The sequence below is a fragment of the Lynx canadensis genome, chromosome A2 (assembly GCF_007474595.2).
Source record: "Lynx canadensis isolate LIC74 chromosome A2, mLynCan4.pri.v2, whole genome shotgun sequence".
NCBI classification, from domain to species: domain Eukaryota; kingdom Metazoa; phylum Chordata; class Mammalia; order Carnivora; family Felidae; genus Lynx; species Lynx canadensis.
Genome location: NC_044304.2, coordinates 138367786 through 138391113, shown reverse-complemented (window position 1 = coordinate 138391113; position 23328 = coordinate 138367786). Strand labels below are relative to the sequence as shown.

Here is a 23328-nt window from a genome sequence, read left to right as displayed (position 1 = left end):
GAGATGGACACCATGAGAGGAACTATCAAAGGCCAAGAGGTCTAATATCAGCAAAGCCCCCTGGAAACCACAGCAAGCATAGAAAACCATGGAAGAGAATGTCATAAGCAGACTTCTAAGAGGAAGGCTGCCCCTTACAGGGACACCAGATAAGAGAGGGATTTGGGGACCAAGGTTGTATCTGTTTCCCCAAGGAAACTGAACCTGGGCCTGGGAAGACATGGATGAAACCAATAAAAACGCATGTTCTGCTTTGTCTAGGATGTTGCAATATAGTTGCTGCCCAGTAACTTTTTTCAAAAATATTTTACAAATAATATTCCAAAGAAATTTATTTTAAAAATCCTGATTGTTTATTAATGGATTCCTATTCATAAGTATGACCATGAACAAATTCCTTAACTTTTCTGAGTTCAATATCTTTATCTGGAAAATGAGAATTGTAACAGTAGTGACAAGAAGAAGAACGTACCTCATACGGATACTGACAGAATTAAGTATAAAATGTTCTTTAAAGTGCTTTGCACAGCACCTGGAATATATTAAATCCTAAAAAAATGTCATAGAACTACTTCTAGTAGTAGTTTAATATAATCCTTTCCTATAACCTAGGAAACCTGTTTATAACTGGAAACTTCAAAGTGTAACTAAAGTGTTATTTCTTTTGAATTTACTCAGCACTAAGGGCTCATCACTGATATCAGACAAAGACTAATAAATCCTCTTTTACATGATTATGAAACGTGACATTTGACATTAGTCGCTTCAGAACAAAGCAGGAAATATGTGATATGCACAGATGCATAGACCAGAACAAAACACAGCATCTTTACTTGAAGTAGCCTGTGAAGACACACTGGTTTTAGTGACTTTCCTCAAGTTTAGCATTGCAATATCATCCCAGAAAAGCAGTTAATTTCCTGTTGTTTCACTTATTTAAAGGAGTTCTATATTAAGGCTAGGTTTCTGTGAATGGAGTAAGCCTAGGACTGACCCAGTTTTGCAATAGTGATGTCTATTCTTCTCTATTTTGTTTAGGAAGATAACTTTTTCACCAACAACCACCACAACTAACTCTTAGTCAATAGAACTAGCTCTTGGTCAACAAATCTATGACACATAGACAAAAGTCCTTGGACTATTTCAGACCTGCACTTGAGTTTGAATGGTATAATTTGAGGATCTATGTGCTCCAAATACATCAATTCCTTAATGCACTTTTACTTTCATTTTATGAGAGTGGAATCATTAATACATAATGCTAACCTTAAGCTAAGCAACTTGCATAAAGTGTCCACCAACTAATCAGTCAATTAATCAGCCAATCAATCGATCAAATGCTTATTGAGCACTCAGTAAATGCAAGCCATAAATGTTCTTTCTGTTCTTTTTCAGTGGAAGTGTCGAAGTCATGCAATTCTCCAAAAACAATTTTCCCCATGAACTGCTCTATGTTTTGACCATGACAACACAAGAACCTTGAATTCTGTTCACTTTCCTTGGTAATAAAAACTATGTCAAGACGAGTACTTCAATTTTCTTGCCCCTGTGATTTCACTGCAATGACCAAACAGCATGAAAGATTGTTTTATTACTTTATGGCAGCTTAATTTTGCTTTGATATTTTTCTGCATGAATTTTCCAGGGAAAAAGAAAGGGAAAAAAATGCTTGACTAGTTCAGCAAGACCAAAGATGAATAATTCAGTATAAATTAATGAGCATCATTAATAATAATTTGAAACACAGTCTCCAACAAATATTAATACACAGAGTGCAACAAATATGATAATAGAGTAGCTGTCTAAACCCACCCATTGTGAAAATAAGTTAATCACTTTATTAATATTAAACTTTTTTTCAGTAACATTTTCTGGAGTAAGCCATGAAATACTATTGATATATATTACATCAGAATAATTAATGACTTACTAAAAATTTGTGATTTCCAAATTCTTCTTAAGTATATTAAAGTCAATCCTAATTTAAATACAAGACACAAACAATGGGGGTGATTGCCCCCATTTTAAACAAAATGATGCATTAACCTATTTCTCCTTTAATGGTAACTTCACAGACCAACTCAATCTTCAATTTTTACCCTATGTTTTTGGTATAATAAAACATGCACAGTATTACTGTCAATTTTCTTCTCTACTTCTACACTATTTATAAATAAGTGTATTATATGTGAGCCAAGTACATATTTAGAATATCAATATTTTCATAATATCTAACTCCAAGATTGAGACAAAAATATAGAACATGTGGAGACTAGAGCCAGTTGCCAAATGAAATCTAATGAGGGCCAGAGATCCAAATGCCAGAAATAGGTCAAGAACATGGAAATATGTCAGAAAAGATTTTTGGTTAGGAGACAGCAAACATATTTCTATGGGAACCATTTTATTCTAGGTTCTTTCCCCTCCCACAACTGACCAGCCATATAGTTGGAGTCTTTGGAGATCAGGCTTGGCTGAGCGGCATCATAATATAAGAGTCCACTCCTAATATAGATGATGACACAAAGGGCAAGAGTCAGAGGTCAAGCGGAACCTAACAAGGATTTGTGAGATGGTGTCTCAGTTTTCAACTTTAGCCAGGTAAACCGATCATTAGCCAGGTACATTTGACCTATTTTATACCTTGTAAATGACTAAAGAATTAACCAATTAATTGAGCCAAAAGGGGAGGGGTCTTCATATCTGAAGTGCTAAATAACTGTTGGTCTTTAAAAATGTTGGGGCGCCTGGGTGGCGCAGTCGGTTAAGCGTCCGACTTCAGCCAGGTCACGCTCTCGCGGTCCGTGAGTTCAAGCCCCGCGTCAGTCAGGCTCTGGGCTGATGGCTCAGAGCCTGGAGCCTGTTTCCGATTCTGTGTCTCCCTCTCTCTCTGCCCCTCCCCCGTTCATGCTCTGTCTCTCTCTGTCCCAAAAATAAATAAACGTTGAAAAAAAAATTAAAAAAAAATGTTAATTAGGTGATAAAAATTTTGAGTTTTTCTTTTCCTACTCTTCTCTAGATTTTAAACCCTGAAGTTAAGCTGTCTCCTCTCTGTGCAGAATTTTGGTCAGGACATTAAATTCAAATGACTATTTTCTATAAGGATATTCTTCATATTTTCTTTATACATATCTTATCTTTTTTATTGCCAAGATGCTTTTAGTATATACGTGCATGTGTGTGTATATATATGTGAGTATATGGATATAAATTTTATGTATATATATATATATTTAGAAATTTTTAGATAATTATTTTTCAGAGATTTAATACACTCTAACTCAGGCTTTAGTTTTGACATCAGCATTTTATCTCAATTAACCCCACTTGTCTGCATGTCCCTGAATAGCAATCCAGACTGAACATCCAGTTCTAAAGTGCCACTTAGATGCCTTAAAATAGGTGGATGGTGGATAGCAAGTCATTTATATCTTGTTTTTTTTTACTTACCAAATACACTGAATGCTTTTGGGAAAATGACTCTGGGTGCATCTATGAAAGAATGATGTATGCTTATGTGGGAACCATGTCTTTGTTACAGTGTTTGGAGGAATGGGAAGAAATACATTTAAATTTTTTAATTTATATAAATAAGTTAGAGAAGAGCGGATATAGAAATCAATTAGAAGAGAGGTTGTACAGGTGATGCTTTGTTGAGCTAGAGGGGGTTGCCCAGAGAGAGATGAGAGTTATAAATGCAGATTTGGGCACAAATTTCATTTTTTGTTGAGTAAGGCTAATTCCTCCCTTGCAGTCATTTTGTCCTGACCCCTCCACATTTCAAAAAAAAAAAAAAAATCTATTAAAAAACTCTAAACCACTCTTCAAGGCTTTTGGAGTCAAACCTATTGTTGTTGGAAGGAGTGTTTTGTTTTTTTGTTTGCCTAACTCAACGTAATACTCAGCATTCTCTCAAAGGGGCCGTTTTTGCCTAGGTGCTGCCATTCATGATTCCAGTCTCCATAGCCAAGGTTGGGTCCCTTGGCCCAAGGTCAGGTCCCTTTGCCCAAGAGGACTCCTGGGGCACTCTACTGTGATGTGAGGGAAGGGATGCCACTGGCAGCCAAACAAAATCAGATTTAGAGAAAAAGTCATGAAATTTCTATTAGGAGAAACGTTGAACTCAAGAGTTGTTCATTCAATTTCATGCACCTAGAATGAAAAATGACAAAAGTTCATGGCTACCATTATCCATTAAATGATTTGCAATTCAGGTTTTCAGCAAAATGCTTCAGAACTACTCACCCAGTCTTCAACTTGCCACTACCCTGATTTCTGAGAGAATTTTGCTTAGTGTTTTCTTCAATCCCCCAAATCTGGCTTTTATTTACCAAGTCACTTAAAATAATCACAGTATCCATTACTCCTCAGAGCCTGAGTTGACATTAGGGCACATGTTTCTGACTAGAAATTTTCAAAATTGACATGAGACTCTAGGTTTTTTGGTTGCTTTTCAGTTTTGCTTTTCCCTGTGAGCTATATTCTATATAATTAAGGACTTTTCACCCACAGACAGCTTAAAATGTTGTTTCTATAGCTTATACACAGCAAAATATTCTATTAAAATGTGTCCTTTAGGTAAAATTAGTCTTAATTTAAAAACTCAGGGTACACCTGGTACATCGTTCATTTTGTTTGTAGCACAACACATGTGTACATTTACCAATAAATCACGTAGCTGGAAATTTTTAAATATCACTTTGTGGGTGGTATCTCTGCTTTTTATAGCCTGCTATGAATATAGTTTAAAGTTCTTTCCCTTAAGTGACACTAGTTCTTCTAAAATTGGTTGTTGACTGCCCTACTACCCAGGGCTGAGAGAGAAGGGATCTAGAAACAGCAACATTACAAAATACTGAACTGAAAAAGATAAATTAGGCCAAAGACCAGTTGACTTAACCATGCAATCTTTCTTCTTTCCTTCTCAATTCTGTATTTAGATTCCAAGTAAACTTTTGCTTCTACAATATTTGGAACACAAGGACATAAATAGTAATGGCTTTATACTTGAGGAATAAATACAACCCTTTTTCCATACTCTGTTCAAGAGAGATATTTCCGGTCCAGTTGTGACATTCTAAGAACTCAACAATGCTAAGTGCTACCATCACAGCCCCCAAAAATGGGAAAAGAAAGACACTTCTCTGTGTTGTTGCTCTTTTAAACCCTACGGTCAATGGGAGACGCAAGACTGTTATCTGATTATTATTCACCAGTGTGATAGAATTCTAGTGTGAAACTAATCCGTGTTCAACTAGGAGTTCACCACGTCTGGCCTTGACTGGAAGAATTGTGGGTGAAGCCTAATAATAAGGAACCTATCCTAAAAAGAAAAGACGTGGATGGCAAGATACGTCCCAGGATAACGGGACATGTAAGAGGAGGGCAGCTTCCAGTACACTGCTCCTATATTCCATAGCCTGTCTTCCATTCCAGGTTTTGGTCAGAGCAAAAACAATACTAAAACAATTTTTTTATTCTATGCAATCAAAAAACTATAAAGAAGGATTTTAACTCCTGATTTTTTACTCCTAAGTCAATTTGGTTTTGACTCATTCAGGCTTCTGAGAATACCAAGGGACTTCCAGGCCATTGGCAAAACAGTGAGTATTCCAATGGGACATGGCATCGACAGTTTCAGCAGCGGCCATAGGAGAAGCAGGCACAGCATGCACTTGTGTGCCTGACACCCGGCTTAGCACCTTAGCACAGACAATGACAGGCACAGCAGCAGCAGCCTCTGCCATGTGGGGCGCCAGTGACAGAGCGCCTTTGGTGGGCATGACCAGGGGTGTATATCAGCAGCAGAGGAGCACAGGACACCAGGGCGGATGTGGAGTAAACAGTGGACATGCTACCAAGGAATGAGAGATTGCATTCATGAGCAAATAAGATACACCCTCAAAGACAAAGAGGGTATTTGAGGGCATGGCAATGATGAAGAATGCTACTGAAATTTAATAAGTAAAATTTAATGAAATTTAAGTGATTGGATTAAACTTAACGATTTAATAAACACTGGATTTGTGCTTTGTGTAGGATAAAGAGGATATTTATTTGGAAGGTACTGGTAAGGTGCAAAGTCCAGCATGTTTCAACAATTAGGCATCAATCCTCATTGGCCAGTGCACATATCACAACAGTTGTTACCATGTCGAATATCACTCTGTGTACAACAACAAATTCCCTCTCATCCCTCATCACTTTTGAATATCTACCTGGACGCTGATGTAGGTAAAAAGCCCGTTGGTGATTATTTGAACCTAGAGCTTGACTCCATTTTATATAAAAACTATAAGTAAGAATTTTACCCAGTTTTAATATACACTGAATTTTGCAGGGGTATAATTCCATGGGCAAACAAGAGAAAACTATTGTTTGTCTTGTTTGTGACTTTCTCAAGCTGATCACCATTTTGGAAAGGCACATCATCAATAGTGACATGACCCAGGGAATCTTAGTCTCCTTACAATATAACCGCACCAGTCTGAATTTGTATCTGTCACATTCATGGTGATTCAAACTCTAAGTGCCAAGCATTTGGCAATTTTGTTACACCTTATGGTATCATTATGCCTGAAATTTACATACTATATTATATATTGTTATATTATAAAGTACTTTCCTTTTATTTAACCTTTATTTTAAACTTAGGGCATTTTACTAGCTTGTTGAAATTTTATGTACAGGTAAGCTATAGATTAACCAGAGGTCAGAAAATATATCTGCTATAAAAAAAGAATGCAGGGTCTGACAGGAACAGAAGATGACCCAAAAGTGATTGGCAAAAGGATTTTGAGGTGAAGGGGCCTGAGGACAGTGAGTATAAGTGGAAGCAAAGAAATATTTTTGTGACTATTTTAAGATCCTAGTTTTATTCCCACATTGGTGAATCCTGACAAACATGCATCTCACCAAACTACCAGTTAGTAATCATCCACTAATATTTACGAAAATACTTACTGAAGCAACAGTCATTATACTTAACATTTGTGGGTTGCACATTCTGTGCAAGGCATTATTCTAGGTATTTTAAATGTATTGACTCATGCTATCCTCTTACCAGTCCTGGGAGACACAGTCATTATTGTCCCTATGTTGCAGACAGAAAACTGAAGTGCAGACAAGGTAAGAAACTTGCCCAAGGACAGCGGACTATTAAGTGGCTAAGATGGGATCCCACCTATGCAGTCTGGCTCAGCCTCTGCCTAGCCACTATCCAACAGCAGACGTGCAATCAGGTCAAAGCAATTACTTGTTCTGAAAACCATGGTCAAGAACCATTAATTCCACAGAAAGCGTATATTTCCCACAAAACATAATTTGGTTCTACTCACATTTTTTAATCTACATCATGAATGTGGGTTTTATTAACCACTTTGGCTGCACAATCAGGGAATTCTAAAAATCGTCCCAGGAAGATCAGAAAGGCAGCTTCAAAAAACCAGGACAACTAATTCTTGGCCCTCCTACGTGGCCCAGGGTGGTTACTAAAATTCCAGACCAGAGTCCAGCGGCTATACCCACACCTGCATCACTCCTAACCCCAGGCATGTGGCTGCAGTTTGAGGTTTGTTGTGGTAATTTTCTACTCTGCCTAGAAAGGTTGTAGATAGTTTGGGGAGCTGAGCCTAGAGTGGGCACATCAGAAAAAAGGTAACAGAGGAAAAATCAAGAGGACTTGAGAGAGAGAGAATGACCGTAAGTGCTGAGGACTCAAGCTTCTCACTACCCAGAGCTGGCAATTTCAATCTGCTATTGAGTTCCCTATTAAAAGACCAAAACAAAACAAAAAACAATGTTTTTGCCTGAGCAAATTCACTTAACATCTGCTTATATTTAAATATTATGATAAATAAGAAATTTAAAGGGTTATTTCATTTTTTTAAATTTTTTTTTCAACGTTTATTTATTTTTGGGACAGAGAGAGACAGAGCATGAACGGGGGAGGGGCAGAGAGAGAGAGGGAGACACAGAATCGGAAACAGGCCCCAGGCTCTGAGCCATCAGCCCAGAGCCCGACGCGGGGCTCGAACTCACGGACCGCGAGATCGTGACCTGGCTGAAGTCGGACGCTTAACCGACTGCGCCACCCAGGCGCCCCTCATTTTATTTTTAAAAAGGGTTATTTTAGGGGCGCCTGGGTGGCTCAGTCAGTTAAACGGCCAACTTCAGCTCAGGTCATGATCTCACGGTTTGTAGGTTCGAGCCCCACATCAGGCTCTATGCTGACAGCTCAGAGCCTGGAGCTTGCTTTGGATTCTATGTCTCTCTCTCTGGTCCTCCTCTGTTCCTCTCTCTCTCTGCTCCTCCTCTGTTCATGCTCTGTCTCTCTTTCTCAATATATATATATAAACATTAAAAAAAATTTTTTTAAGTATTATTTTAGTTGATGAAAGAATTACAATCATCATAATAAAATGGATAAATAAGTTCAATTTCACATTAGGCCCAGGTATTAGGCTTTCTTAAATAGCTCCTTTCTTATTTTCTTACATTATAAGACAAGCTTAAAATAAAGTATAGAGGCTCAGGGTTATTATAAGAAGTATAGGACAGTACTTGAGACATGGATTTTCTAGCTATATTTCCCAGAGGTTCTTGGAGCTTCCATTTCTTTATCTAAAGAAGTCATGACAGTATCTGTCCCATAGACGGTCATAGAGAGTTATAAGAATATGTAAAGTGCTTGACAGTGTCTGACATGTAGTAAAAACTTAATGTTACCTCCTGTTCTTGTCTTGGGGTAATTTATCTATAAAATAATTCTGTGGCATTAATCAAGAAGCCCCACTATAACTGTCTATAAAACAAACCCAAAACTAGTACTTATTCTTTCTGATGGCTATCTGTATTCAACCTCTTACTCTGGGTAATACTTGCCTACTTCCTTCCGTATCAGAATGCCTCCAAAAAGAACATTTCTGTTATGTGACAGTTATGTCAATGTGGAAAATTGGAAGCCTCATTTAATTTTTCTTTCTGAGTCAATTCATGGACATCCTGAGTAATATAGAAATAATGCCTCACATATTACTTTTACAGATTTACAACACATATTCTTTTGTAAAGCATTTCCATGACAACTCTATCAGAAAGAATGGTCAGTATAATTATTCCCATTTTACAAGCCTAGATAAGAGGCACAAACGGAGTAAGTACTTCTCCCAGAGTCACATAACTGTAGGAGCAGTTGAGTGGAACTAAAATTCAGGTCTTCTCGAACCTGGACCTTAGGATTCCTGAATTCTGCCTTCACTAGGTAGAAGGTTAAAATTCTTATCAGTTCATGCTTTCTTGCAGATGCTTAGAAATGGGTGAGGCAAAATGGACCCTCAAAAGGCCCTCTTGGTGAATGTGGATGAATTACCTACTTTTGTCCTTTTTGGGTTAAGCTGACCCTTTGGCATGCTACACATTTTCTCATGAAATGGCTATCAACACTGGAATTGTAGTGCCGCTATGACTCTATGTTGTCATTAATTAAAATGACTGAGAAGAAAGAAGTTCCATTATTTTACCATTAGATGGTGCTAATAGAAGTTTAAAGAAAATGGTCTCAAAAGTTATTAGTGTAATGAATCGGAGGATTTGTATGGGTTTACTATATAATAGAGTCGATGCTTCTTTCCCAGACAGAAGCACACCCAACCCATCATCAAAGAGTAAAACATCCTCCAAAACTACCCCATTCATTCACTTAATTATGGTTCTGCCAAGATATGTATCCTTTCTAATCACAAGTTCAACTACAAATGAAGGACTCTAACATTCTATTTAGGAAACTAAATGTATTTCACTTTGTGTATAGCTTGCTGCAACTCTCATTTTGGGCCTTTATCAATATATTTTTCAACAGGATGTGTCAGATTGGAAGACATTAAATGCCTGTTAAAATGTATTGGCACTAATAAATTGTATTGTTAATTATTATGCTTTCAAAGAAAAATTCAAGAGACTAGTCATAACAAGAATCACCTTCTCATGAATAATATGTTAAACAACATACCCTTCATGAAGCTGTGTGCATTACAATTCATGGATCACTTTAGGGCTTTTATCTTATAATATTGATGATAATCTTGCAAATCAAAAGTCAGTTCATGGTCCTAGACTTCCATGAAAATGAATGAAAAAAGATATGAGCACAACAAACTTACTAACAATATTTTTCTTTCATAACACTTGAAATTTTGTTGTTCAACATCTATGTCTACTGCCATTAGGAGACTGGGAGAGAGGTTATTTTGAAGTTCCACACATTGTATCTTCCAACACCAAACACACACACACACACACACACACACACACACACACACTCTTGATAGATGGATAGACTGATTGATTGATTTAATTAATATAAAAATTACATTTATATGTTTACATATTTATATTTATATTCATTTACCTAAATACATAAATGAATAGATTTAAAAATGTATAGACAAATGAATCAAAATTATAGTATAGTTCTCCTTTGCCTATTGAGTTCACTTACAAATCAAGTATGTAACTGTCAGGATGAATTTGCAACATGTCACCAGCTAAATCCTTGAACCTGATTTTGTTTTGCAACCTTCTTAATCAGCTCTTGTAATCCCCAAACAGTGTAGCCCTCCGATGGCATAAAAATAAAAAGTTTGGCCACTTCTGTAAGAACTTTTATGTCTATTTTGAAGCACGTTATGTTTTCAGGCATCTTATCAAAACTTCAGATTCACTGCTAATATATCTGTTACAAATACAATGGCTCCAGAAGAACTGAGGTGGGGAAAAATACCATTGTCACTGCTTGGGTGATGCATTTGTTGAGGGAAATGCCAACAAACATAGTATAGTTTATTTTGGCAGGCTACATACTGAGTCATGGAATGTGTCTACACTTAGCAAGATATAAAACAACTGATGAATAAATAAAGGCTGGGATAACAGAATAAGCAAATCCATGAAGTATAAATATAGTTTACTGAGTCTTTATTATGTAATGCAAAGAAATCCAGTTTTATTGTTTGAAGTTCTTCACAGTTGTAACAAGTTGCTTTGGTATTATTTAAGTGTTATTCTCACTCACCTATTTTATCGTCAAAATAAGTAAACAGGAGCCTGCCACAGAGATTTAGGCAACAAAAGAGTGAAGGTCACTCTTACCACTTCTTCCTTTACAGTCCCATTGAAAATCACAATTAATAATCAGAATCATATTGTAAGTGTGTCACACAATGTTGCCTCTGTTATATCACAGTATGTGGCCCAAGATAACAAACTCCAAGTGAAACAGATGGATATACCTACATGGTGGCATGAAGTGCAAGGTCACAAACCAGTAAAGATTTACCAGACTTTTCCTATCAAAGTGCAAAGCGATTAGTCAGCTCCCTCAGCTAGCTGGTCTTTAGCACAACTTCAGAGATGTCAACGAGCTGCCAAATGTTTACTGAAAAATGAACATGCTGTCCCTTTCAAACGGGCCTCATGCCAAACGTGCAAAGTGTAAAGCCATGAGTGACACAGAAGCAGGAGACACTTTTGGGTCAGTGATCTCGGGCCAGCTTCTCCCTGAGAGAAGATGACAAAGTGGGTCTCCTAAAATGCACACTCATCCACATATCCCAGTGCTACTGGCCACCACTGCCTTTGCCTTCCATCTTGCCAGTGGCCAGGCATGAAGCACTACACAGTATATATATCTTAGGCCCATTGACAAGCTTGTTTCTTTTTAAGAAATACCAACTGGAAGGAAGAATTATGTAGTTTCCGACTAACAAACTACATACTAAACAGCAGATATTTTCCCCCCATTTTTCAAGGAAATGGAGCAAGGCTATGCTATCATTTCCCAAAAATCTCTACTTGATTTTGGCTGTGATTAGCTAATTTAGAGATTTATGTCTTACAGGCAGAGCAGTGAATTTTATGGTTAGGTCAGACAGTGTCAGAGATTGCCTGTCACATTTGCATGATTCAGCAGTTTCCATGAGGTTCTGCAATGGTGTCTAAAATTCTCACCAATAGAATTATTCATTTGGGTTGAAGTATGTCCTGGGTGGGGGTGGGGCAAGTACAGTACAGTTGAGACAGGAAAGCACAGCAGGACTAATTAATTTATTAAATTAGCTGGCTCTGGAGAGCAGAGGCATGTGAGAACTGGGCTTCAAGGCAGGAAGTGAGAACTAAGACAATCCACATAGGAATCAGCAGAAGGGCACTTGAGTCCCCAGTGGACAGTATTGGACTCTTGGTGCTGAAGAGAAGAAAGATAGTCTCTCACTTTAAAACGATTTGCATTGGGGGTGTGAGGTTGTTCTGCCTAAAGAATTCCATGGGCTTTATCATAACCAGTCAAGTTGTTTTCATCTGTCCAATATCCCTTTCTTCCCCTGGGGATCTGCTCTCCTCTCTCCATATGGATCTGGTGGAACAGCCAATCATATTTCCCTCCTCCACCCATCTCTGGCTGTTATGATTGGAACCGTGTCCCCTAGAAGTTCATCTGTCGAAGTCCTAACCCCCAGCACTTCAGAGTGTGACTGTATTTGAAGGAGAGGTCTTTAAAAGAGATGATTAAGTTCAAATGAGGTCATTAGAGTAAAGGCCGGGAGAGGAGAGGACAGTTAAGTGTGCCATTGAAGGGACAGAGGAAAGAGGAGCCTGGCTTGAGCAGATTTGGGTGGAGGGAATAGTGGGCGACCTGGGCGGAATGGAGGCTGCCCTCCAGTGGGAGCCTTGAATACCATGCTGAGGAGCTTGGCCAGGTGCAGTGGCTGAGAAACTTCATTCTCCAGACTCATAGTGCCTGTGTGCAGCTACCACCTGTTAGATGTGTGGTCTCGGGAAACATCCCTGATTTCTCTCCACTTGAGCAAAAAAGGAATAATAGTATCTCCCTTATGGAGGCATTGTTGATGAATGAATGAACTAATACATGTATGTTTATAGTAAGAATACGTTTTGAAAACAAAACATTGTTAATAACATTTTATAAGTAGATATTATATACATAGGCAAAGCATATAATAATATAAAATATATGTACAGCATATACAGGGATTACCCTTATTTTTAAGTCAACAATATGGTATGAGCATTTTTCTCTGCCAAATAGTGTCGATTTCCATCATTTTTAATGCCTTCATAGTTTTCCACTGATAAATATGCCATAGCTTATTCACATTCAAAGTGTATGTTACTCTACTATGTAAAATTTGTACATTCATAAGGAAGGTATGAAATATTATGTAATGACACTGCATTTACATTTTTCTTTCTTTTTGTTTATCTGTATTTTCTAATCTTCTCATAATGAATGTATCTTACTAGTGTTATCAAGGCATAATAAAAGGGAAAGGTGAAAATAATTTTAAAAATTCATGTTTGATCACTCTAAAAATTTTGTTTCTGTTTTCATTAACTTCCTTCTCATAGGTGACCAAAAACCTGAACAGGATACAGGAAGGAAAGAGAATATTCCTAACTTTCATACTTGGCAAATAGAATCATGGCAGTATTTTCCACCCCCACTGGCTGCTATTAACTCTCTCTATTCTAAAGCTCCTTGTTTCAAGCCATGATTCCCAGACTGAACTCTGGTGAGCTTGCCGGGGTCGAGTAGGTGTTAGGAAGTTGCTTCTAGGGGCCACCAAGAGGATGAAAAAAAAGAACAAAGGGAAGGATGAAGAGAGTAGGATCCTACCCATTATCGATCAGAGCAGCTCCGTTTCTTTGTTAAATAAGGTTTCTGAGATTTTTCTTTAAGGTTTAGAGCTTTAAAAAGAAAAATAATCCACCTAACATTCACTGCAATCTAGATCAATGCTCTTTCTTTCTGATTTAGATGTTCTGGCCATATCTCAGACACCCTCACTTTCACAGGATCCGTGGAGAATAAGTGCTGAAGCACAATAGTCAGCAAGAAGTATTGTATTTCCTCTACTCTGAATGTAGAACCATTAAGATGAAGAAAACTGTCCAGAGAGCTGATCTATAAGAAGTAGTAAAACCTTACTGCATAGGAAAGAGAGAGCTCTTACTATTATCTTCCTTCTCCATCATTCTGGAAGTCAGCACTTAGCTTCTTCTCTAAACAAGTGGCGAACAAATACTTAAAGACTTTTGGGTTGCAATGGTATGCAAACAGGAGCCTACCCAAGGGAAGAACACGTCCACGTGTATCCTGCATGAATGATCAGTCAACAGTGTGATAAAGTGTTAAGCTTGTCCTTTTAGAAAGCAATGAGGTGTGAGTCTTTTGGCTGCAGTGGTGATCCCCCAGAAGATGAAGCTGCCTTATGTAATTTATTGGTATCTTTCTGCCTTGCACATGTGTAATAGTATAACAGTTCTCTAGTTCTTTCACAAGTGCAAATGCCTTATTACTTAAAATGGGTAATTCTATCTTGGAGGACTGCGACAGTATTTTCAAATTTGCCTGCCCCTGTCCTTTGCCCCAAAGTACCAACTTAATATTGAGCTCGTAATGGGTAAAGGGATAAATCTGTCTAAGCTTTGCCAAGACCCCCTGATGATGGGTAGGGCTCTCTTTTCACAACACTGATACCCTCCATTAACATCCTCTCCAGTCTCTAATTTAAAAACACTAGAGTGGCTGTTATATACCAGGAACTATGACCATGTACTGAACTTGAGAAGTGAGAAATAAGGTCCTGCCCTCAGGGACACTCAGTCCTTGTGGGAAGACAAACACATACAGACGCAATTAAGATACAATGTGAGGTGACTATAATGGAGGTTTTCACATGGTACAATAGGAACACAGAGGAAAGAAAGTATAAATTTACCTCAAAAAATTGGGTAGACTTCACTTGGAAGGTACTCTCGAGTAACAAAACACACAAAAATGTTCCCAGTAATTATTTCTGGGTTAGTGAATTCAAGATATTTATTTTCCTCTTTATACTTTTTTTTCATTTTAAAAACAATATGCTTAATTTGGAAGGAATGTGCCCTTGACTTCCCACTTGAATTTTCTGGTACCTAAAGCTGAATGACAGATCAAGCTCCATTCCTGGTATCTAATGTGTTTAGCCCAACTGATGGCTGGCTGAAACTGCAGCAGATATTCTTTTACAAACCCATCCAAACCATCAACACATTCTGCTCACTTTTCTTTTGAAATACATCATAACCAAGGACGAAGAGGGTCTTCTCTATCAATACAAAATTAGGAATGACAATATACTTCCATCAGCCTTACAATGCATGGAAAGTCCTCCTATCTCTGCAATGCACATGCTAGGAACAGTTTTTAAATGTGTGTGTGTGTGTGTGTGTGTGTGTGTGTGTGTGTTTTCGTAAGTATTTTAGAGAGAAATTAGGACAGGCTGCTTCAGGGGCCACCAGCCAGCTGTGGTGGTGATTGAGCTGACAATTGCAAAGTAGTATGATTTTTTTTTTTCCATTTTAGCAAGTGAGGAAGACATCCTCAGGAAAACAAAACAAAACAAAACAAAACAAAAACAAAACAAAACAAAAACACAGCAAACTCCTATGATTTTCTCCAGTGTTTGTTGTGTAGAAGCAGATAAGTCAGGTTAAGAGATTTTTACATAATTGCCTTAAGGACTGGTGTGGAAGAAAAATACAATGTTGCAAGTGCTTGTAGAGAAATATTTCAAGTGGCAGACTAAGGGGTCTAGGCTTGGTAAGAAAGGAATTATGACCAAAAATGGCTGACAGACTTAAAGAAAGAAGTAGAATTAAGAATACTAAAAGTGTCATTTGAGGTCTCAGCCTCTGGCACTGAAGAAGTGAAAACACCAGGAAGACTGATTATAAAGTCGTGAATCAGTAAGCTTTCAAAGATGGGGTAGTGCTGCGTGATGCAAGCCGCTGACGAAGTCTACAGTACTTGGAGGCTAAAGTTGATTAGAAATGAAGGTCATGGCTTGATAACATCAAAGAGCTGCGAGGTTAGGACAATGAAAGGTCATTGGTATGGACATCAAAACTGACAGGAATGCTGGCATATTTGAAGTGGAGAGGAAGAAGTTAAACTGGGTGACAATTTCCTTACGGAATATGTTGAATGATCAGAATGTCAATAGATGACAGTAAGGAGAAGGAGCGAAGAGATGCTGAGGATCCCTCCCAGCTCCCGAGATTAAGGTTTTTTTTAGCAGAAAACCCAGCATCATTGTTCTCAGGGGTTAGCAAAGTTCTGTGAGGAAAATGGAAGCTGGAATCACAAAGAGTTTAGGAAAATGCAAACATGTGCCAAAGGGGAGGAGCATAGACAAGTATAGGGATCAGAGGGTGAGAGAAGGATCACTGCATGGGATCTGGATCTTGCAGGGGTGAGACACAGGAGGGAACTTCCCCTAAGTTTCCAACACTGCAACATTACTGAGGTACATCTGGGTGATGCCACATGGTACTGCCTTGTACTTGTCCACGTCTTCACCTCCTCTTCTCTTCTGGGAGACCAAATGGCTTAAAGAGTCTGTAAATTTGATGACAGGCCAAATCTGAAAATGTGTCGGTTATCTGACCTCTCAAGCTGCTGAATTTGCTATGAATTTATTTAAGTCACATCCCAGGTCCCTGACAACATGTGGGTGTGGGACTTTTCTTCTACATAAAATCTAACCTGGGATCAAGTCAGAGCATCAGAAAGCCAGTTACCTAGGCCTCACTGTTTAGTCCCTAGATAAATTGCTCTGAGGAGGTCTAATAAACTTGTTTTATTTATGAAAAGGATGTGGGAAGATAACTCTGGCTTTAGTCTCGGTAATGGAGTGGATTTTTCAGGGGCAAGAAAGGAAGGGGCAGTTTATGAGAGAATGTTGGCTTGAACTAGACTGGTCATGGTAGAGACAGAGAAAGTAGACAGATCCAAGTAGCTTTGCAAGTGGACGGCTTACAGATGAAGTGAATGGGAATTTAAGTGCACTTCCAGAAATTCTACCAATTAGAAATTCATTGGCTTTGCAAGCTTCTTTTATAAAAATGCAAATACATCTAAGAGGCTTATGACCGGGGTGAGGGTGTAATTTAGTCTGAATTAGTTCCATCAGCTTACTTTCTGCTATCCCCTAGCTGAAATCAGTCATACTAAAGAGATGAGTTTTACTTGGGGAAAGAATGTTTTGCATAAAGGAAACAATCATGTATAGGACAGGAGATGGAAGTCTTTGGAAAGGCAGAAACATGAAGGAACACACAGGAGACACAGAGAAGGGGTGTCAGCGTTTGAGAGGACAGAGAATAAGCAAACCGGCCTTTCTCTGAAAATTTGCCTGATTGTCTTGAAGAGACAAGTCCCCAGTCTTTACTAATGGGAATGTTCTCACTTTTTGTATTCTTGTTTGAAGGAGAGTATTCCTCCAAGTTATAGCAGAGGGGAGGAAAAAAATGAAAGCAATAAAAATCCTCAAGCGGTATTAAGCATTCACAATTTCCATGTTGCTTCACTTAAATCCAAGCTAAGCTACCTGTTTCCCTGATGATATTCCACTGACATCATATAACAAATAGGAATTTTTAGACCTGGAGTATTGAAATCAATCATCAGTGCCATGTGAGATAAATAACTATTATTGATCAATGTTTAAAAATAATTTCAATTACATTTGGTAGTAAACATCTATGATTAAAAATATTTTTTTAGTGTTTTTATTTATTTTTGAGAGAGAGCAAGACAGAGTGCAAACAAAGGAGGGACAGAGAGAGAGGGAGACACGGAATCCAAAGCAGGCTCCAGGCTCTGGGCTGTCAGCACAGAGCCTGACATAGGCTCGAACTCACAAACCGTGAGATCATGACCTGAGCCAAAGTCGGACGCTTAGTTGACTGAGCCATCCAGGTGCCCCACATCTATGATATTTTAAAGTCCAGTCTTCTTTGGATACAACAAAAGATTAATTTTGTATCGTTTTCCTTTCTCTTTCTGTACCCACACATTATAAAAATGAGGACACAGGTCCTAAAGTGTTCAAAATGCTACCTTTGCATCAAGTCTGGGTACTACCATTTCAAGCTTCCCGTGAATGCCAATGCTTAGGGGTGAGGTAAAACTACTGGAAAGAAGAAGTAACGCACAAAAATCTGGCACACTTCTAACCAGGGCTTATTGGGTGGTGATGCTGCATAAAAAAGAACAAAAACAACAACTCAGAACCCAAGTAAAACCTTTCTCTGATGTTTTGCTTTGTGTCTCTGTTTCAAATATGGGAAAGAAATCCTTTTTATCTTAAAAAAAAAAAAAGCTTACTAAAGAGCAACAAAAAACATTAACCAGAACTCCGGGCCAACTAAAAGTTATGAAACCTTCTTTCCCCAAAAGGCAAAGCATTTAAATGCCAAGGTAAAAATAAATCTCTGCGCTAGCCAATAAAATCCCATGGATTTGTGACTTTTAAAGTGAGTCACAAATCTAATGGCAGGTACATTCAGTTTGACTATGGAACGGAACAGACTGTGTTAGTCTTACATGCTGTCTTCAACCACTCCTCTACCTCTGGCCCAAACTCTGTCCTGCCACATGTGCAGGGTTCCAGCTACATCCACCCAGATGATCTTCTCTCCTCTCTTAGCATCCCTGTATCTGCCTACTGCTTAAGATAAAGCCCAGGACAGCATGTTTGAATGAAAAAAAAAGGTATAGCAGAATCATGGAATCTCAGCATTATTATTCATTGCCAAACATTGTATTTTCATAGGCAAGAAAACCGAAGCACAACTCGGCTTTAAGTCTTGCTCAGAAGTATACACTGATTAAGCTTCAGAGCTAGAATTTGTCCGGTATTCTCTGAAACTGTTGGGAGACACTTCTCCATGCATCTTTCACATTTCTGTACATTTTGCGAACAGAGGCACTGATTATCTTTGTTCTGAACTATCTTTTCAAAGATATTTATATAGTAGATAGAATTGAAAGATAGAGATGGTGTCTCACTCTGGAAAAAAAGAGAAGGTTTTGTCCAGTATAACAAAAATAATATCTCTCTCTGGAGCAAAGGGCAGGCATGCTCACTGCCCATTATAAAACATTCAAACTCCCTAAGCTCAGAGCTGCTCTACTGAAACGCAAACCACTAAGTATACAAGTGTCACCTAGCTCTCTTCACATCACCCTGTGGGAACTGGGATTCAGTGAACCAGTGCAAATGCTGCTAGTCTGCCTACTGCTATTGCTGTAAATAATAAAGTCGTTTGTCTCTGACCCAGGAGTCTCATGTCTTTTGCCAGTGCTTGTGAAACAGTGGCAGGCTGACTTGTGAGCTTGGAAATAGGGGGAAATCTCAGACCCTTCACAGTTTTTGCCAGAAACATAAAATCAGAGTGATAATCAATCATATAAAGAGAAAAAATATTAAACACTGTGAGGTGTGTTGTTTGATTTTTTGCATCTAGGATGATCCATTTACCATTACTTGAGCATTATGTGTCAGGTATAATATATAATATGCTTTATTATTCAAATCAAATTATACACACACACATAGATAATAGGAACTACTATATTTTTTTTAAATTAAACTTATGAAATGGGTTTCATTATCCTCACTTTATAGATTAAAAAGCAAACAAACAAACAAAAAATGAACAACCTCTGAATCACAGAGCTAATAGTTGGCAGAGTTAAATCTCTGGTGTCACAAATTTATGTTTTGTCTACCTCCAAAGGAAACAGCCTAAAATGGCACAGGACATTTTGGCTTTAAGTAAAATGGCTAAATTATAAAGTAGTTTGTTTAGTTTCACTATCTTACCTCTTTAATAGTAGTGTATATTTAGGTACTGACATAGACATGTTGTTATCTAATCTATTCAATATTAAATATTCAGTATTGACAACAAATAGAATGTTTTCAGTCTTGTGAATACAGGGTTTATACTACATAGTGTATATTCATAGCAACAGTCTATAACAAAAGCTATTGATTATAAAGTTTAAGTCAGAAAGTAATGCTGTGAACTTACATGCTGTCCTTTAAAGCTACACATCTAAGAAAATTATCTTCAGCTAAAGAAAGATAACATGATAGGAGAAATAATTTTACTTAAAATGCTATATATTCCATGAAATTATCCTGTTAGTCACAGAGATAAATAGAAAACTAAAACACTAGATGTCGTAGTGAAAGGACTACGTATTTCTAGAGCCTATAGATGTTCTTGAGGAAAAAGTAATATTTAAAGCAAATGGAGACAGTTAAAAACCTCTTAATTGTAGGGCACCTGGGTGACTCAGTTGGTTAAGAGTCTGAATTTGGCTCAGGTCATGATCTCACAGTTCATGAGTTTGAGCTCCACATCAGGCTTTGTGCTTGCTGATAGTTCAAAGCCTGGAGCCTGCTTTGGATTCTGTGTCTCCCTCTCTGTCTCTGCTCCTCCCCCGCTCATGCTCTATCTCTCTCTGTCTCTCAACAATAAAAAACAAAAAACAAAAAAAAAAAACTTCTTAATTGTATGGAAGCAACATATAAAATATAAACTTGTGTAAGAGTTGTTTGGCAAGTGTTTTTAAAGTGATAACTAATTTCTGGGTATAAATGAGCTTTTAGTCCTATGATTCTACATGTTCTGCTAACTCCAATGCTAAAGAAACTTAATGTTTTTTAGTTAATGTTTCATTTATTGAGAGAGAGAATGTGAGCAGGGAAGGGGCAGAGAGAAAGGGGACAGAGGATCTGAAGTGGGCTCTGCCTGATGCAGTGCTCAAACTCACGAACCATGAGATCAAGACCTGAGCCGAAGTCAGACACTCAACTGACTGAGCCACCCAGGCGCCCCAAGAAACTTAATATTTTGAATCTATCATTTTGAAATGTGACTAGTCCAGAATTGTACCTACAAATGTATGGCCAACTAATCTTTGACAAAGCAGGAAAGAGTATCCAATGGAAAAAAGACAGTCTTTTTAACAAATGGTGCTGGGAGAACTGGACAGCAACATGCAAAAGAATGAAACTGGACCACCTTCTTACACCATACACAAAAATAAACTCAAAATGCATGAAAGACCTAAATGTGAGACAGGTAAACATCACAATCCTAGAGGAGAAAACAGTCAACAACCTCTTTGACTTCAGCCACAGCAACTTCTTACTCGACACGTCTCCGAAAGCAAGAGAAATAAAAGCAAAAATGAACTATTGGGACCTCGTCAAGATGAAAATCTTCTCACGACAAAGGAAACAATCAACAAAACTAAAAGGCAACCGACAGAATGGGAGAACATACTTGCAAATGACAAAATCTATAAAGAATTTACCAAACTCAACAACCACCCCCAAAATAATAATAATAATCCAGTGAAGAAATGGATAGAAGACATGAATAGACAATTTTTCAAAGAAGACATCCAGATGACTAATAAGCATATGAAAAAATGCTCAACATTGCTCATCAGCAGGGAAATACATATCAAAACCACATTTAGATACCACCTCATACAGGTCAGAGTGGCTAAAATTAACAACTCAGGAAATAATAGATGTTGGTGAGAATATGGAGAAAGGGGAACCTTCTTGCACTTTTGGTGGGAATGCAAACTGGTGCAGCCACTCTAGGAAACAGTGTGGAGTTTCCTCAAAAAAATTAAAAATAGAATTACCCTATGACCCAGCAACAGCCCTACTAGGAATTTATCCAAAGGATACAGGAGCTCTGATTCATAGGGGCACATGTACCCCAATGTTTACAGCAGCACTATCAATAAGAGCCAAATTATGGAAAGAGCCCAAATGTCCATCAACTGATGAATGGATAAAGAAGATGTGGTTTATATATACAATGGAATACTACTTGGCAATGAAAAAGAATGAAATCTTGCCATTTGCAGCAACATGGATGGAACTGGAGGGTACTATGCTAGGGTGAGATAAGTCTGTCAGAGAAAGACAAATATCATGTTTTCACTCATAATGTGGAATGTGAGAAACTTAACAGAAGACCATGGAGGAAGGGAAGGGAAAAACATAGTTATAAACAGAGAGGGAGGCAAACCATATGAGACTCTTAAATACAGAGAACAAACTGAGGGTTGCTGTAGGGGGAGGTGAAAATGGGTGATGGCCATTGAGGAGGGCACTTGTTGGGATGGGCACTGGGTGTTGTATGTAAGTGATGAATCACGGGATTCTACTCCCAAAGCCAAGAGCACATGTGTACACTATATGCTAGCTAACTTGACAATAAATTATATTTTTTTTAAAAAAGGAAATGTAAGTAGCAACAAAGAAAAACATACTTTAATAATATGTAGGCTCTGTTAAAAATATAAACAAAATTTTTTTCAAATTCCCTAAAGGATTCCTAGATACTTCCTAATAATATATTAATGGAAATAATTACTTTACTTGCATCTCACAAAAACATTACATTTTTTAAAATAAAATAAAAACTACCCAGCTGAAGTTTACGGAAACAAAATAAAACAAAACTTAGAGATTATGGAGGCAGATACAACTGCCACATAAAACAATAACTATAAAACCAAGTTTATGCGACTATTATTTATCTTAGGCAAGTATCTTAAATTGAAAGTTGAATTTTTGATTCATTTTTACTACATTTTAATCCTTAATAAATGACAGCAGAAGACTAGTCTTTACAATGGGACATACCAATGTGGCTTATCTTTGGTATGGAAGCAGAAACCCCATGGAAAACCCAATGGGATAAGATATCAGTTTTCTGATTCCACCAGAACACAAATCAAATTTTTAAAAATAGAATTGAAGCTATGCAGATCTAAATTTTAATTACATAGTGAAATACTTTCTAGGGGCATAAGCTGTATAGCATGAAATAGGTTTTAAACAAGAAATTTGAGAAACCCTTTCACTGATGGGTTTTAAAGTAAGCTATAATTTGATCTATGAAGACTCATAGACCATCTGATTTTTCTTTCACCCTGGGAATCTATGAGGAAAAGATATGGTAATTTTTGTCCCAAATTACTAATGTTGTCAAGGCATAGAATTTACTCATTCAGTATCCTGTGTAAAACAGGCAAATTCAGGGAATTAAAAAAAAAAAAAGGAAATAGATTTATTGAGATCAGAATTAATCATGAAGAAATACATATATTTTTAAAACCTCAAGTTTTATATAATTAAGAAGTATTATAATAATTGCTTTTAAAATAAAACAAGAAAGAAGACATCCGGATTCCAACAGGCACATGAAAAGATGCTCAACATCGCTCCTCATCAGGGAAATACAAATCAAAACCACACTCAGATATCACCTCACGCCAGTCAGAGTAGCCAAAATGAACAAATCAGGAGACTAGATGCTGGAGAGGATGTGGAGAAACGGGAACCCTCTTGCACTGTTGGTGGGAATGCAAATTGGTGCAGCCAC

The 23328-nt window shown here is 37.7% G+C and overlaps 1 protein-coding gene across 3 annotated transcripts in view; it reads right to left on the bottom strand.

The window, feature by feature from the left end:
* Window positions 1–23328, bottom strand: part of CPED1 (cadherin like and PC-esterase domain containing 1) — a 268942-nt gene that overhangs the window by 180977 nt on the left and 64637 nt on the right. The window lies entirely within an intron of this gene.